This window comes from Tamandua tetradactyla, chromosome 11, assembly GCF_023851605.1.
Source record: "Tamandua tetradactyla isolate mTamTet1 chromosome 11, mTamTet1.pri, whole genome shotgun sequence".
Classification (NCBI taxonomy): domain Eukaryota; kingdom Metazoa; phylum Chordata; class Mammalia; order Pilosa; family Myrmecophagidae; genus Tamandua; species Tamandua tetradactyla.
In genome coordinates, this window is record NC_135337.1 from 21,710,048 (window position 1) to 21,728,123 (window position 18,076).

At 38.4% G+C, this 18,076-nt stretch overlaps 1 pseudogene; it reads right to left on the reverse strand.

Annotated features, from left to right (window-relative positions):
• Positions 1-5,252: 5,252 nt before the first annotated feature.
• Positions 5,253-12,649, reverse strand: LOC143649090 (thymidylate synthase-like; annotated as a pseudogene).
• Positions 12,650-18,076: the final 5,427 nt, after the last annotated feature.

Below are 18,076 nucleotides of genomic sequence, written 5' to 3' on the forward strand. Positions count from 1 at the left end.
TATGTTTTTTTAAAATTGAGATTTAAAAAAAAGAGTGGTACCTAAGTGTATAGTTTGATGCGTTCTGAAAAATATATACACCTGTTAATCATCATATTAGTCAAATAGAGAGCATTTCCATCACAGTATTTTGTACAAAATAAGTACTTAGTAAACATCAGGCTAGGCACAGAGAGAAGCAGGGCAGGTTGGTTCAGGAAGGACTAGGAGAGTGAATCTTAAATTTGAGGCCTGTGTAGTGGGGGGGTCGAGCATCTGAGGTCAACTGAAGTGAAATACTGAAGTTGGGGTTGGTGGGGAGAAGGAGGCAGAATTTTGTAAGTCAGAGCAGCTTTGGAATTGGGCTATCTTGTATATTATGCAGGCAGCTTTCAGAGTCAGCAGTGGAAACAGGGACACTGTGGCAGTGACACCAAAGTCAGCCTTGACTCTCCAGGTGGGAGAATTTGCTTTAGAAACTCTAGAATTCCAGTGAGTGGAAAAGCATTTGCAAGCCCCCTTCAGGGAATGGTGACAGCGGGGAGAAATTCAACTTTCCCAAGTTGAATTCTTGATATTCTCACAAGCAGTGTGGACAACCAAAGCTATAGGCTGAGCCCCCAGTCTTGGGGTTTGTTCATATGAAACTTAACCCTACAAAGGATAGGTCAAGTCTACTTAAAATTTAGGCCTAAGAGTCACCCCCAAGAGAGCCTCTTTTGTTGATCAGATGTGGCCTCTCTCTCCAGCCAACACAAAGAGCAGTCTCACCACCCTCCCCCTCTCTGCATGGGACATGACTCCCAGGGGTGTGGACCTTCCTGGCAACGTGGGACAGAGATCCTGGAATGAGCTGAGACTCAGCATCAAGGGACTGAGAAAAACCCTAGAATGAGCTGAGAATTAACATCAAGGGATTGAGAGAATCTTCTCAACCAAAGGGGGAAGAGTGAAATGAGACAAAGTGCCAATGGCTGAGAGATTACAAACAGAGTCAAGAAGATATCCTGGAGGTTATTCTTACGCATTAAGTAGATATCACCTTTTTGTTCAAGATGTAGTGGAGAGGCTGGAGGGAACTGCCTGAAAATGTAGAGCTGTGTTCCAGTAGCCATGTTTCTTGATGATGATTGAATAATGATATAGCTTTCACAATGAGACTCGATGAATGTGAAAACCTTGTGTCTGATGCTCCTTTTATCTCCTATATCAACAGAAGAGTAGAACATATGGAATAAAAATAAATAATAGGGGGACCAAATGTTAAAATAAATTTAGTTTGAAACGCTAGTGGTAAATGAAAGTGAGGGGTAAGGGGTATGGTATGTATAATCTTTTTTTCTCTGTTATCATTTTATTTCTTTCTCTGTTATCTTTTTATTTCTTTTTCTAAATCGATGCAAATGTTCTAAGAATGATGAATATGCAACTATGTGATGATATTAAGAATTACTGATTATATATGTAAAATGGAATGATATCTTAATGTTTTGTTTGTTGTTAATTTGTTCAATTAATTAAAAAAAAAAAAAAAACTCTAGAGTTCCTGTTGTTCAAGCCAACCCATTGTGTGGTATGTCTCAGCAGCCTTGGCAAACTATGAATCATAACAAGCATTTTTTAAACCTTAAAATTATTACCTATACAATCCAGAAATAAGCAGGGCCAAAATTAGTAGTACATAGAAAATTTTTTTGTAAAGTTTAGCTTTTACTTTTTTGTAAAGATCAGAGTACTCGAAACATTTTCAGTGAACCCAAAGACACATTTAACAAAGAAACTCAGCCCCCTACCCTCCATACACCTAACCTGAGTGAAGAAACATTTTATATGAACAACACTTGATGGATAGATGGATACTATTATCAAATGCCATGAGAAATGGGGTTTGTTTTTTTGAGGGCAGAACATGGCTTTATTATAGCCACATATCAAACAATATAATCAAATGTTCATAAGTGCATTATGAACTCCATTATGGTGTTATTCAGCTTCCTAAATTTTGAAGGAATTGTCTATACAATTCTTGGAATTTACTGATCTTCTTTATAGAGATACAGATTTGAGATGCATGGGCACATTTTTTGTATGTAAATTTTTACTCTCCTGACCTTATTTATAATCTTAGCCTTTTCATACATCCTTAATCAAAGTCAAAACCTCAGTGAGTTAATCAAACTCAAAGCCTCTTGTTCCTAGAACAACCAGCAGTTATATTTGCTCACAGCAACATCCTTAAAAGGAAAGAATTTTGAAGTGAATAACAATTAATAGGTAACCAATAAGCTTTTTATCTCATTCTTTCCCTTTATAGCCAAAAAAAAAGATTCACTTGCCATCTGTGTTTACAAGCTGACAGAATGCAGTATACCAGAACTGTAACAGCTTTTAAAAAGGGGAATTTAATACATTTCAAGCTTACAGTTCTAAGCCCATAAAAATGTCCAAACTAAGGCATCCAAGGGAAGATATCTTAATTCAAGGAAGGTCGAGGGTCAGGAACACCTCTGTCAGCTGGGTAACCATGTTGCTGTCATCTGTTGGTCCCTTGCTCCTGGGCTCCTTTGCTTTCAGCCTCTGTTCCTGGTGGGGGTTCCTCACTTTGCTTCTCCAGGGCTGGCTTTCATCTCTTGGCTTCTCTTGGCTCTCTCCAGGCTCTGGCTTGCTTAACATCTCATGCCAACATCTGCTGGGCTCCAAGTATCTCTAAACTTCCATGGCTCTGTTCTCCAAGTGTCAGTATCTCTGTCAGCTCTGCTCTTCAGTTTCTGTCAAATCTGTTGTTTCTGTCATCTATGACTCTCTCTCTGAAATGCTTCCTCTTTTAAAGGACTCCAGTAAACTAATCAAGATCCATCTGGAATGGGTGGATTCACATCTCCATCTAATCAATAGTCATAGCCACAATTAGGTGTATCAAATCTCCATGGAGATAACCTAATAAAATTTCTGCCCTGCAATATTGAATCAGGATTAAAAGAAACAACTTCTCCCACAAGAATTGCATTAGGATTAAAGTGTGGCTTTTCTGGGGTACATAATAGATTTAAACCAGCACATTCTACTCTCTGGACCCCAAAAAAGACATGTTTTTCTATATTCAAAGTACATTCAATCCATTACAATATCACAAAATCTTAAAACATTTCTGTAACAATACAAATGCAATACAAAGTTAAAACCAGTACAAAAATCTCATCAAAGTCAGTTATAGGCATGGCCTAATCTAGGACAAAAATTCTCTTCTGCCTCTGGACCTGTGAAACTCAGAACAAGTAATCTGCTGCCAATATACAAAAGAAGGACAGTCATAGGATACATGTTTCCACTGCCATAGGGAGACATTAAAAGGTTCAAAGAAGTCACCAGACCCAAACAGTTCTGAAAACCTGCAGGGCAAACTCCATTAGATTTCAAAGTCTGGGAGTCATTTATCTTCAGGACTTTTGAAAGCAACAGTCCCTCCCTTTCCAAGGGCCTATGTACCAGCTTGCTTTCTCCAAATGCTGGCATGAAGTTTACAACCTTGGAAGATATTGGGGAGACCACCTTTTTCTCAGCTCCACCCTCTCCAAACATTAGGGCTGCACCCAGGCTCTCTGCTATTTCTGGGGCACACACTCAATCCCCCTAGAACAATGGGGTGGCAGCCAGGCCCTCCTCAATCCCCAAGGAATGTGCTCCACCCTCTCCAAGGCCTGGAGCACAACTCTTCCAGAATATGGAGGTGGAAGGCCCACCCTCTTCTTCCAGGGCACGCTAACCCTCTCCATGTGTATCTGTCAGTCTGCTCTTCTGGCATGAGGTTTCCTGGCTCCAGACCTTAACCTCCATGGTTCTGCCTCTGAAGACATTTTACTTTCACTTTGTTCCTTTTCTGGCCCTTTTAGTCCAGACTCACAGCGGTTCCATGTATATGGATACTATAATACTCTTAATTTTCTACGCAACACACTGGGATCATGTCCATCAGACAAAAGGACTTTCCACAAATTCTTTCTGGATAACTGCATCTCCAATCCTTGCTTATCTCATAATGACTGACTGCTTCCATGCTTGGGTAAATCCTCACATGAGACCCTGTTACTGGGGTCTCACTTTCTCAAAGCCCAGAATTTTCCAGAACACCAACTGTACCTAAGACTTCAGTTCTCAATTCATCTCTTTCCTCTCTCATTTTACTATAAACTGCAAGGAGCAGCCAGGCTGTATTTTCCACATTTAGTCTGGAAATTTCCTCAGCTAAATATTGAAGTTCATTATTCTCAAATTCTGCCTTCCAGACCCAAAGAATTCCTTTCTTCCAGTTTGGAAGAACATGCTCATAATGTTTGTCTAAAACCTCATCAAAAGTATCCTTAGAGTCCACATTTCTACAAACAGTATTTTCAAAGTATTCTAGGCTTTCTCTATCAATCTCCTCACAACTCTTCTAGAATCTTCCCTTTATGCACTAAAAAGCCTTCCAACATGGTTGGTATTTGCAAACTGCAGTACCCCACTTCTCTGGTACCAAATTCTGTGTTACTTTGAAAGCTGTCAGAATGCAACATAACAGAACTGTAATGGTTTCTGAAAAGAAGAACTTAAGAAATTACAAGTTTACAATGCTAAGCCTATAAAAATGTCCAAACTAAGGCATCCAAGGAAAGACACCTCAATTCAACAAAGGCCGATGGGTCAGGAGCACCTCTGTCAGCTAGGTTACATGGCTGGTATCTGCTTGTCGTTTGCTCCTGGACTCCATTGCTTTCAGCCTCTTTTCCTGTAGGGTTTCCTCACTTTACTTCTCTGGAGCTCGTTTTCATCTCTTGACTTTCCTTGACTCTCTCCAGGTTCTGGCTTATTTAACATCTAATGGCAACATCTGTTGGGCTCCAAACATCTCCAAACATCAATGGTTCTGTTCTCCAAATGTCAGTATCTCTGTCAGCTCTGTCATTTCTGTCATCTCTAACTCTTCTCTCCAAAATGTTTCCTCTTTTAAAGGACTCCAGTAAACTAATCAAGACCGACCTGTAATGGGTAGAGTCACATTTTCATCTAATCAAATGTCACACCCACAATTGCATGTTTTAAATCTCCATGGAGATAATCTAATTAAAATTTCTGTCCTGCAATATTGAATCAGGATTAAAAGAGACGGCTGCTCACACAAGATTGGATTAGGGTTAAAGTACAACTTTTGAGGGTTACATAATAGATTCAAACCAGCACACCACCCAACCCCTAAAGACTGACAAAACCTTTGAAACAATTCCCTTAAAAGCACTTTAGACGGCCATTTCCATTTTAATAGTTGGGTTGCACCCTTAAATCTGAAAGTCTTTAGCATTTAAGTCATCAACCGTTTCAATTTTTCAAAGAATTTTGGAGTTGGGGAAAGGTCTTGGTTCTTGCTGAAGCTGAATTTTCAGTGCCTCGATATGATTCAGGTAAATATGTGCATCTCCCAAAGTATGTGCAAAGTTACCTGGCTTCAGGCCTGTGATGTGTGCGGTCATGCAGGTGAGCAGGCCGTAGCTGGTGGTGTTGAAAGGCGCTCCGAGGTCCATGTGTCCCGACCGCTAGTACAGCTGGCAAGTGCACTCACCATTACCCACATAGAACTAGCTGAAGGAGTGGCCCAGCAGCAGCAGCATCACAGGAAGCTCTTCTGCATTCCAAGCACACGTGATGATTCTTCTGTTGGTTTTGATTGTGTTGATCATGTTTTGCAGCTGCTCTACTCCTTGGCCTGAATAATCAATTCCTATCTTTGTATTCTGCCCCAAAATGCCTCTACTGAAATCCATAAAGTGGGCCCAGGTCTCCTTCTTCTCTGGTGGAGAATCCCAGGCCGTCCAGAAAGTCGCAGGGTCCGTTGGCATCCCAGATTTTTACTCCCTTGGAAGAGAGTTCTTTAGCATTTGTGGGTCCTTTGAAAAACCACCACAACTCTTCCCCAACACCCTTTCAGAACACATGTTTGGTGGTTGGTCAGCAGAGGAAATTTCATTCTCAGGCTGTAATGCACCTGCAGATTGAACATGGACAGGGTGCTGGTGCACTCTTCCTTCCTGGAGCGGCAGCGAAGCTGCCCCAGGTACTGCAGCTCCCCGAGGGGCGTGGCTCCCTCTCCTGTGCTCCAGGCACCCCGGAGTCTGCAGGCTGTACCAACGAGGGTGCAGGAGGGCTCAGAGCCTGGCCAGCAGGGTTGTGGGTGGTGGTGGGCATGGGGCAATTCAGTTTTAATGGGATTTATGTACTGGTTATCATTACGTAACTATCTAGTTTGTTTCTCTGTAATGTTACTCTAGGGAATCTTTACTCATCATGTCTCCTGCCCCAAAGGGATAACCTCCTCTGGGAGATCTAATTGGAATATATTCCCCCCCCCCCCTTTTCCAGGTATTAGTTTCAGTAACCACCTTGGATTTGAAATAGCAATGCTTCAGTTTGGTCAGTACAGCGTTATTCTCCAGTTCCACTCCCTGATCAGGAGCTAAGTTTTCCAGACACGATGAAGTGTCCCCAGTGTCAACAAGTACAGAAATCACTTCTAGACCAAATCTTTCACCTTCCTGAAACAACAGGCAAGCCAGCATAAGGCTGCAGGGAGAAGGTCCAGCCAAACATCTCTTCCTCAAGCTGTCTGATCTTTTAGTATTACTGGTGTGGCCTACATCATCTTATTTAGTTGTTTTCTTGGTTATTGCAGGAACTGAGTTTTGTTAACCACTGTTTCTCTTGGGCTTTTCCTTATATACTTTTCCTTATATACTTTTCCTTATATACTCTTCTCTGCTTTGTGGCCTGAGGAGGAAGCAGTCTTAAGGCTTGACTCAATTTCTTCAGAGCCAATGTGTGAAAGGTACTGATTCCCTTGGTGCAGAAACACATCTCATGGTCCCTGAAACCACCCTGGCTGAGAGTCCTGGGTACGCTGGGCTGACCTAGGCCTGAGGCCATGGGAAACACAGTACTCAGACTCCCTGGGCTCAGCAAGGCTGCCAGGTGCAGACCATCACCTCCAACTCCCAGACTAGGAGACCCCGGCCAGTGACACCTGGAAACCCACAGCTGAAATCATGTATTCCTACCTCCCCTTCCCACTTATCTCTGACTCTGTTTCACTGCAGCCCACTATAACCAGAATTTTTAAAATGTGAAATAGAATGGAATACAGCAGAAAATATCTGAGTGCAGCACATATAGTAAGGCTTAACTTTTTTGCATAATTATATGCTCTCAGACTTCAAAGGGTAAAAATATTTGTTTTACTGTGGGTCGTGATCAAACAGTTTGAAAGGCACTATGCCAGTTTGTCATCTTTGTCTTCATTTTTGTCCCTGTTTTATTCATTTTCCACCCTGGGGTTGACTATTCTAAAAAGTAAATGTCATGTAGGAAATCTATTCACTATATTCAATGTCAGACAGAGCTGGGCTTGAAGCCGGGCTCTGGCATTTGATGGCTGTGTGATCTTGGGCAAGTGACTTCAACCCAGAATCTGGATTTCCTCCTTTTAAAAAGTGGGACTAATAACATGATGAATTTAAAGCTGCACACCAGACCCAAAACAGCTATTTTAAACCATTTATCTCTAAGTTGTATAAGAATCCTTAGTAATCTATTGTTTTCCTTATTATGCTGAGGGAACTGAAGCCAATAGAAGTTCAATAACTTGGTCAAGATCACTTTGCTAGTATGGTCCAGAGCAAGCTTCATTTCAAGATTTCCCATGCTCTTTCCATTGAGCATGAATTCTTACCTATATAGAGCCTGAGATTTGTCAGCTCATGGTACCTACTGTTGACTTCTCACACATCCATTTTACCCTAAGTCAATCAATCGAGTATTTACGAGCATTGATTTTATTCACAGCACTGAGTTGGGGACTGCAGGGGAAATAGAAGAGTAAAACGTAGTCTGTTCTCTTTAAATGTGCACTAAGTTGGAGAGAAAACACTGATAGACACAGAGAAACAGAAAGCTAATTGATGGTGCTAAGTAGCTAAAGCACATTAGACATTTAACATTGTAGCAGGTGTTATCCTATTATAAATTAAAATGATATTAGTGAAAGAGATCAATTTATATTTTTTTACAACACATGGGGGCTAGTGTGTCGATCTGGTTTATAGATAAGGGATCTATATGGACAGGAATAAGTAAAATACTTCATTTTAAATTTTGCAGAAGAGGTCCCATTTTATAAACTATGATTATATGGAATATACTTCTTTTGTGTTTTAAAACTAAACCCCAGCCATTGATTGGACACCATGTATGGACTGTATGTATGTGAAGATTTTTCAATAAAAATACATATTAAAAAAAACTAAACCCCACATGCTGGTTTGAAAGGATTATGTTCCCTAGAAAAGCCATGTTTTAATCCTGATCCATCTTGTGGAAGCAGCCTTTTCTTGTAATCCTTATTCAGCACTGTGGGGTGGAAACTTGACTAGATTATTTCCACAGAGATGTGACACTCCCGGTTGGGAGTATTAACCTTTGATTAGAGGGAGATGTGACTCCAGCCATTCCAGGTGGGTCTTGATTAGTTTATGGGAGTCATTTAAAAGAGGAGACATTTCTGGAGAATGCTTGAGAGCCAAAAGAACCAGAGTCCAAGCATCCAGAAACCTTTGGAGATGAAGAAGGAAAATGCCCCCAGGGGAGCTTCATGAAACAAGAAGCCTGGAGAGAAAGCTAGCAGATGACACCATGTTTGCCATGTACCCTTCCAGTTGAGAGAGAAACCCTGAATGTCATTGGCCTTCTTGAACTAAGGTATCTTTCCATGGATACCTTAGATTAGACATTTCTATAGCCTTGCTTTAATTGGGACATTTTCATGGCTTTAGAACTGTAAACTTACAATTTATTAAATTCCACTTTTTAAAAGCTGTACCATTTCTGGTGTATTGCATTCTGGTAGCTAGCAAACTAGAATACCCCATATATTTGTGCTTTACCTAATTACCAACTTTTAAAAAAACAAAGTAGTCTGCTTTGTGGTTAAGAACTGAAAGGAAAGAACATTTTTCAAAAAAATCATTCCTTAAAGGACTCTCAGGAAGTTGCCTAGTTAGTCACACGTTAGAATAAGCCTCACCCTTCCATGTTTTGTTTACTCTTTCAGCTTTCCCTGTTTATTGTTTTAAGTTAACTTTCCATTCCTCTAATAAGCACTATGTTCCAAGCACAGCTGGAAGATTCCGTTTATATACACAGTACCAACTTAGTTTTTTCCATCAAGAATGATTTAATACAAATATGATGTGTGGTAGGATGAGAAGAGATTCAATAAGAGAATTGGAGAGCGGAGTCTTTGGATTGGGGTGTGGGTGGCTAAAAATGGGCTGCTTCCCTTGGGCAGCTTATCTCTATAGTGTAGAGGAACTGGGAAGAGGCAATAATTTTTTTTTTTTTGTAACAGTAGATATAAAAGACAGTCAGACAGCTGTTGTCTTTGAGATATTTTTAAAAAACCTGACACAAGCCATGTCATTAGCTTGGTATCATTGATAATTAAAAATTATGTCTGCTGTTGCCATTTCCCAAAGCTAAGCTCTTTGGTTTCTTAACTACAAACTGTGAGGAAACGCTAAAAGGAAACTCCAGGAAAATGAAGTTTTCAGTTTTCTTTCTTTTCACTTCTTTGCTTGCAAATAAAATGATGTTAAAGCCTCTAGAACAAAAGAAGTACTACTCATATCCTGTTTAAGTAAGCTAAATGGCGTGCCTGTTTATCCAGAAACCAAAAAGTTCATTTCACTTTTACTATTTTTCCACCCTAGAGTTTCAAAGGATCTAGAATATTTCTCCAATGGATAAGAGTTTGCGTGTAGGTTCATATTTCAAAACATGCAATATCAGTGGGGGTGCCTGGTCAACAAACTTAACGGTTGAATTTTGAAAAATCAATGGAAACTTTATAAGACCTAAGATAAAATACACAAAAAGAATCTTTAAGAAACACTATCACAACTCTGAAACTAGACAAAACACTTGACAAGAGAAAGAAAACTAGAGCTTTAACACGTACAATATTGCCACCATATTTCCAGCCAGTTCAAGACAACAGGACTCCATTCTTGTGATGTTGTGGGAGTTAACATGAATAAAGAAAATAATGGTTTATGGTGAGTGCAGGCTCAGGGGAAAATTTTCACATCATATCATCCAGCCCAGGAAAATAATATGGATCAGGTTTAAAATCCACCATGAACTTGTTATAAGGTATGTTGTCCTAAGCAGGACTATGGAATTAAAGGGGTCCTCTGTAGGTCATGTTAGTTAGAAATGTGAAAGAGTGAGCCAGAAATTAAGGAATGGAAAATAGCCATCTACCCATTCTCCAAAGAAATACAAATCTATGTGGAATAGAAGGAAAAGACTAAAACATAAAATCGATTATAAAAGAAAAATGGGTTAATGAACTTTACACGAAATAGTTAGATTAAGAGTATGCTGTCTTGAAGGAAGTGGTAATATTATTTTTTCAGATATGCCAAAGTATGGTGACAAAGATGCAATCACAGAACAAAAGCTTTGCTTCTTTAACTTGAAAAATATACTCTCAGAGCCTCCTATGTATATATCATGTTCCTTACATACCACAATCTTTTTTAAAAAGTTAAATGATGGAACTTAGTGATCAATTCTGGAGTTTGGATTTTTACGTACACAACTGAATGATGGTGCTGAAGTTTTGACATAGAGATATTTTTAAAGCAATTTTTAGTTTTAATCCCTTTTTAGAGATATAAGGAAATTAAAAGGGCAGCATGAAGCAATTGCTGAACTTATGTGGGCTAAAATCAGTTTATAGAAGTAAAAAGGGTAGTGTCGTTTGTATGTTCACATGTGAATGGTTGCATGTGAGGGTCTCAAATTGAATTCAGCAGATTATCTCTTATAGACTCTTGCTTCAGCCCCTCATAACAAATCACTCTTCAGCTTTCAGTTTTCTAGCCTTTTTAAACATGTATTTTGGGGATGGAGACTCTTTCATCAAATGTCTTATATATGCTACTTTTACTCTAGTCTTGTTGGTAAATGTCACAGATCACAAGATCACCAGATCACTTTGTCTATAATTTCAAAGGACAATGGATTTGATTGCTTGATCAAAATATCACGCTGAGCTACAGTAAATATTTATTTTTAAAAAGTTGAGCATCGCTTTCACCATCAATATGTAAGTGCATATAGTAGCATGTAAATAAAGACAGATTTTCATATGTCAACAAGTGTGACCACTTGCATAAAATGTGACTTAACTGAATATTTAAAATCTGGTTTAGAAAATAATTATGCTGAGAGAAAGAAGCCAGATAAAATAGAACATATACTGTATGATTATGATTCTGTTTATATAAAATCCTAGAAAGTGCCTCTCCCTATAGTGGGAGAGGACTGGGCAGGAAGGACAACACAGGAACACAGGGAAATTTACGGGGGGTGTTGGAAATTCTTGTTTTCTTGATTGTGGCAACAGTTTCACAGGTGTACACATATGTTAAAACTTACCAAAACTGTGTACTTCAAATATATGCCTTCTATTGGATGTCAATTATATCTCAATAAATCCTTTTAAAGATCTGATATTGACTGTCAAGTTATCCCTGCCCAAATGAACTGTAGTAACATAACTGCTATATTTTACAAATATCTGGGGATTAAGGTGCAAAATACAAGTAAGAAAACAGAATCCCAGATGTATGATTGGCAGAAAGACAGGTTCTTCTTTTTATGCTGAATCTGGAGATCAGTCTCTAGTGACTGATTTATCACATTAAGCTTTTCCAGCAACTGAACAGTGTGCTTTCATCACCACAGAACAAATAACTTTCCAAGTCCTTACATAATGTTATTTTCTATGGTCTCTCAAGAAGGTAATGTTAGATAAAAATCTCATAGTATTGTAACTACAAAAACCATGGGGCAGATTTAGTAGTTTTCACTGAAAAAGGGAAGAGGAATGAAAAACAATGATTTAAGGAAAGTAAAAGACAATATGCTGCCTTTCTTTTTCCCATTAGTATCTAAAAAGGGAAAAGTTTTTTGAAAGATGAGTTTGGTGTTCAAAGCAGCTCTGCAATCAATTCCATCCAAAGTGGTATTTCAATACCTCAAATCTGATCCTGTCATTCTCCTACAGTGGCATCCCTCTAGTCACTGTCTTTAGGAAAAGTCTTTCACATGGCTTTTAAAGTACTTTATGATTTAACCTTTTTCAGCCTCATCTCATTTCTTTCTGCCGCTCACCCAATCTTACAGCCTTTTGGATGCCTTTTAATACCTTAACTCATCAAGGCTTTTCATGTTGTAATGCAGTATGGGTCCACAGGAAACAGACTCAGAGCGTTTCGCGTTCAGGATGTTTACTGGGACTGCTCTTAGGGCCAACACCCATGGAAGGGAGGGGCGGAAGCAGGATTGGGCAGAAGGAGAAATCAAGCTGCGATGCAAGCTTGACGCCTCAGCCAAGTCCACGGGGTCCTCTACGGCTGAAATGATCCATCAGAGTTGGTCTGGGAGCGGAGAAGAGGGAGGATGTCCACTGTGCAGAGGCAATGCCTGAAAGGGCCGACAGCCAAAGGCTGTCCACTGCCCATCCTGCCAGCTCCTGGGACAAGTCCTTCTTTAAAGGGAAATCTGGGTGATGCATCTTCATGTTCACCCCATCTTGCATTTACTTTGCATGAAACTCTCTTTTCCTCCAGTTGACTTACTTAATTTAGGAACTCAGCTTCATTTCCACTTCTTCAGGGAGGACTTTGTAAATTCCCAGACTAGGTAGGGTTTTCCTGCCAGGTCAAACTTTCCACATTTCTTTAGTACTGCCTTTATCATATTCCTTTTCATATTTAGTGACTTATCTGTTTTCCCCTCTACACTGATAAATCCATGACAGCAGGCACAACTCTGTATCAACCATCTCTATATCTTCTATGCCTACCACAGTGCTGGTACATGGTAGATAGTCAATAAATATTGACTGAGTAAATGAATGAATCTGAGGTTTAAAGAGCAAAGGACCTTGGTGACATATCTGTATTGGCATGTACTTGTGGCAGTGTGATGTTAAGGCAAAAACTTCCATCTCTGTAGTCAGATTAACCAGTCATTCCCAACTCTGTCTTATCCTAACTATGTGACCTTGGACAAGTGAATTGTCCTCCCCAAGCTTCAATTTCTTTATCTGTAACAAAAATAATAGTCACAGTACTAATAGCATCTTTCCCATAAGGCTGTTGGGAAAGTTCAATGAAATTAGCTACGTAAAAGGTTTATCACAATGCCTAGAATAGAGTAAAATGTCAATAAATGTTAGCTATAATTGCTATTACTATTTGGTCTTTATTGTAAATTCTTTATATACTGAAAAATATTTGGAAAATACTTTTTTATGTTTGCTACTGAAATTTCACCAAAGTAATGATTTTAGAAAAAATGAGAACTTTGTTAAGTTTCCCTACACTCATTAAAGTTTGGTATTAGCTTTTATTTTGCATTATATATGGAAAATAGGGGACAGTATTATCTTCTCATTATTTAGAGTTCTTCTAAGGTGTCCTCTCCAGTCACACAGCTTAGGAACTAATAACTCTTTGATGCTAGTATGAACTAGCTCAAAAATCACCTCCTGAGCAATGCCTTCCCTTTCTCCATGCTTCTCCTACTTCTACCATGACACCATTTTCTGGACTTATTCTCTTCCCATGCATTGTATCTGCCCTATTAGACTCTGAGCTTCTTGAAAGCAGGTCTTCCTTATTCTTTTGCATCTGCCATGTTCAGACACGCAAATGTTTCTTAAGTTGACTTCAATTAGAAGGAAAACAACAGATCTCTTCAGAGAGACAGAAGTGATAAAAAGGGGATAGGTAATCTGTGATGTACTTAAAAAAGCACAGTATAGGGTTAAATAAGCGAGAAACTAAATGTCGATTCATTGTTATCCCCTTTTTTATTGAAGTGTAATGCTTATAAAGAAAAGGACCTGAAATATAAACATACTGCTCAATGAATCACCAAAATGATGATTCACCAACTCAGTTAAGAAATACAGAATTGCCAGTACCCCTGAGCCCTCTTTTGTGCCCCCTCAAGCATCATCTTTATAGACCATTTTCCTTTATACGGAAAGCTTAGTTGAACCATCAGAGGCTAAGTATTTCCTCTGAGGAATCATTGTCCCACCCTACTTTATGGACAGCCATGGCAATTAACTGACAGTCACTTACATTCTTTCTTGGCATGTATTTTTTTTTAACCCATAAGTTTTACTCATCTATCCATACCGTAGATAAAAGGAGCATCAGACAGAAAGTTTTCACAATCACACAGTTACATTAAGAAAGCTGTATCATTATACAATCATCTTCAAGAAACATGGTTACTGGAACACAGCTCTACAGTTTCAGGCACTTCCCTCTAGCCTCTCTAATACATCTTAAACTAAAGAGGAAATATTTATATAAGGCATAAGAATAACCTCCAGGATAATTTCTCGATTCTACTCGAAATCTCTCAGCCACTTTATTTTGTCTCATTTCTCTCTCCCCCTTTGTGGTTGAGAAGGTTTTCTCAATCCCTTGACGCTGAGTCTCAGCTCATTCTAGGATTTCTGTCCCACATTGCCAGGGAAGTTTACACCCCTGGGAATCATGTCGCACATAGAGAGGGGGAGGGCGGTGAGTTTGCTTGCCATGTTGGCTAAGAGAGAGAGAGGCTACATCTAAGCAACAAAAGAAATTCTCTGGGGGTGACTTTCAGGCCTAATTTTAAGTAGGCTTAGTCTATACTTTGTGGAGATAAGTTTCATATGAACAAACCCCAAGATTGAGGGCTCAGCCCATTGATTTGGTTGTCTCAATTGCTTGTGAGAATATCAGGAATTCTCCAATGGGGAAGTTGAATTTTCCCCCTTTCTCACCATTCCCCAAAAAGGACTTTGCAAATACTTCTTTATTCAATGTTCATATCACTCTGGGATTTATCGGGGCATCACACTGGACAAACTTACAAAATCTCATGCCCTATTCAAGGTTCCATGTACTTATGGTGTTCAATTAACCTGTCCATATATGTTATATTAGGAAAGACACGTGTCAAATACAAATTTTGTACCAAATAAACATTTTTTGCTTTAGTCTCGCACAGAAGTTGGAGTTTTAAAATATCTTGGCATGTATTTTAAAATGCTATCATCTCCTTAAAGAAAAGCAGACATTTGACACCCCACTTCTTTTCTCTCCTACATTTTTTTTTTTTTTTTTTTACTTGGGCAGGCTCCAGGAATTGAACCCAGGTCTCTGGCATGGCAGGCAAGAATTCTGCCACTGACCCACAGTTGCACTGCCCTCTTCTATGCTTTTAAGACTCTTGTTTTGGTGGGGCTCCACTCCTTCCTTTGTCTCCTTCTAGTGTACTCTCTTTACCCACAGTCTTCCTAAATGAGCACTTCACTTGGGTACCCAGACCATCTGGCCTCTCCTTATAACTCCTCCTCCTATAAGACCATTAAAAATATCTCCAAAATGATTTGAAATCTTGGTAAGTACTTAAAACAAGATTTTTCATTAAACTCAGACTGCAAAGATTGAGAACGCATAAGATATGGAGATGCATCAATAATAAAGTAGAAAATGTGACAAATTTAGGGCAAATGATTTATTTTTCTTGTTGTAAGGTGAAAGAATGAAGAAACTGAAACCAATGACAAACTCAAAACGGCTAATACCAAAAGCTGTATTCAAGATACATATGTGGCAGTGGTGTAGATAATGGTACTGCAGAAAGTCTGAGAACTTACTCTAAGAAACATAACTGCCAAGTATTGGAACTGGCATTTAAACATAAAAATGACATTTGCTGCCCTCCTGATGGGGTCACTTTTTTGGTTGTCATGTTATCTTCTTGTTAAAAAATAAGTTTTTACTAAGGGCTCCCATGTGTTTATAGAATAAAACATAAATTCTTTAGCTTGGCATACAAAGAAAAAGAGATCTTCCCCAGCGTAGCACCACCCACTTTTCACATCTCCCTTATCTACCTACTCCTGTGGTGTACTGTAAACTCTTTCATGTCTGGATTTCTCACAGTTTCTCAGACTTCCAAGCTCTTCCTTGATTCTGTGCCTTTGCACGTGCTAATTCCTGCCTGGAATGATCTTCTGTTCTTTGTCTGGCACACTTCTCTTTTCAACCATCAAGATTCAACTCATAAGTCAATTGCTTAGACATTTTCTTGACTTTTCCAGGCAGCTGGTTGCTCTATCCAATTGATCACTTGACTATCACACATTCTACATCATGCTAAATATAACCTACTTACTTAGCTTTTGGACTCTCCCACTAGCAATACCTTACTTGTGTGTCTTATTGTCCCATGGTGAATTCAAGGACTTAAGCTGCATGTTTATTCATATTGGTTTCCAGAACACATAGTTAAAAATTCTTACCAAAGAAAGGATGGAAGGATTAAGTGCTGGTACTGAAAAATGAAAATTTCCTGCCTTTTTTTTTTAACTCTCACAAAGCAACTCAGAAACAGGCTTGTTGATGAGGGCTATATGCTTACATAGTTCTGAAAATGTGATTGTTTCAATAGACATTTAGTGAAACGATTAAGAGAATATACAATTAGCAAAGAATGAAAACTATTAAATCTAAATAAACAAAATAACAACAATAACGGCTAACATCTATTGCTTAATTGCTATGTACTAAGGACTGTTTTATTTGCTTTACATGAATAAACTAATTTAACCTCCATAAAAGCCCTATGATTTTCCCTTTTTTGAAAATTATGAGCCCCATTTTGAAAATGAGGAAATTTAGGTACAGAAGGTTCCTAACAAGAACGAATAAGTGGCAAAACCAAGATTTGAACCCAGGTAGTCTGGTTTCAAAACCATGTTTTAAACTTCTACATTATATTAAGAAGAAGCCATAAAAAACCAGATGGCAGAGATCTGTCCAGGAAGATTACATTTTCTTATCTCTGTTCTAATTCCTTGTATAAAACTCAAATCATGAAATCCATATCTACAAATAACCAACAGTGTTGTTTAGTACTAAGCTATGCCAGGGGAAAGTCTAAAATGTTTCCATAGAGTGTAGAAAGAAGGCCAATAAAGCACAAATTATAAGAACAATTGAATCAGAAGAATATAAGATAAACACCAATTTATCAGTGAGACTCCATCTCTACCCCTAGCACTATGTTATAGGCTTTAGGGAATATAAAATAACAGAGGCAAGAGTCCCATCTAAAAGGATAAACACTGTCATTGCAAAAGATGTGACGCTCACAAAGCAATTAGAGTGAAGAATAGATAATAAAATTTTAAATTATATGGTACAAACAACAAATGCAATTATAGAGCAATCAATGATGCTAAATAGTCTAGTTATTTAATTTTTAAAAATAATTTCGAAAATTAAACAATAATTTTTTCTCAAATGCTTCCAGAATTATACTCCCAAAAGGAGAAGTTTTATAAAATGAAATTGCCACTACTATAAAAGTCCGTAAGTTAAACTTAAGAGACAAAGAATCAAATTGAAACACAGAGTTTGAGGTTGAGTTTTGAGTAGAAAAAAAAAAAAAGCAAGAAGCTTTGTTTCATGGTATGACTAAAATGGAAGACCATTAGGAAAACTGCTTCAGGAAGTCAGAACACAATATAAATCAGTCAGACTTTCCATACCTTTCTAGTCACAGGAAATCTTAAAATATTAGTCCATACGCTCAGTGTGTTCAGCAAAAGCAGTTTCTGAGGCATACAAAATATTTTATAAAGCTGAGATTATATGCTTTATCAAATTAAAGTAACAATTTATGTATTAATCTCATTTAGAAAAGTTTTTTCAAAACAGTGTACATAATGAAAGACAAAAATCTTAGCAAAATTGAAAAAAGGAGGTGCAAGTGTAGTTCAGTGGTAGAATTCTTGTCAGCCATGCAAGACAACCCAAGTTTGATTCCTAGTCCATGCACTTCCCCAAAAAACAAACAAGCAGGCAAAAAAAACACAACAAAACAAACAAAAAAATTCAACAAATAGTGCTACAGCAATGGAATACTCACATGA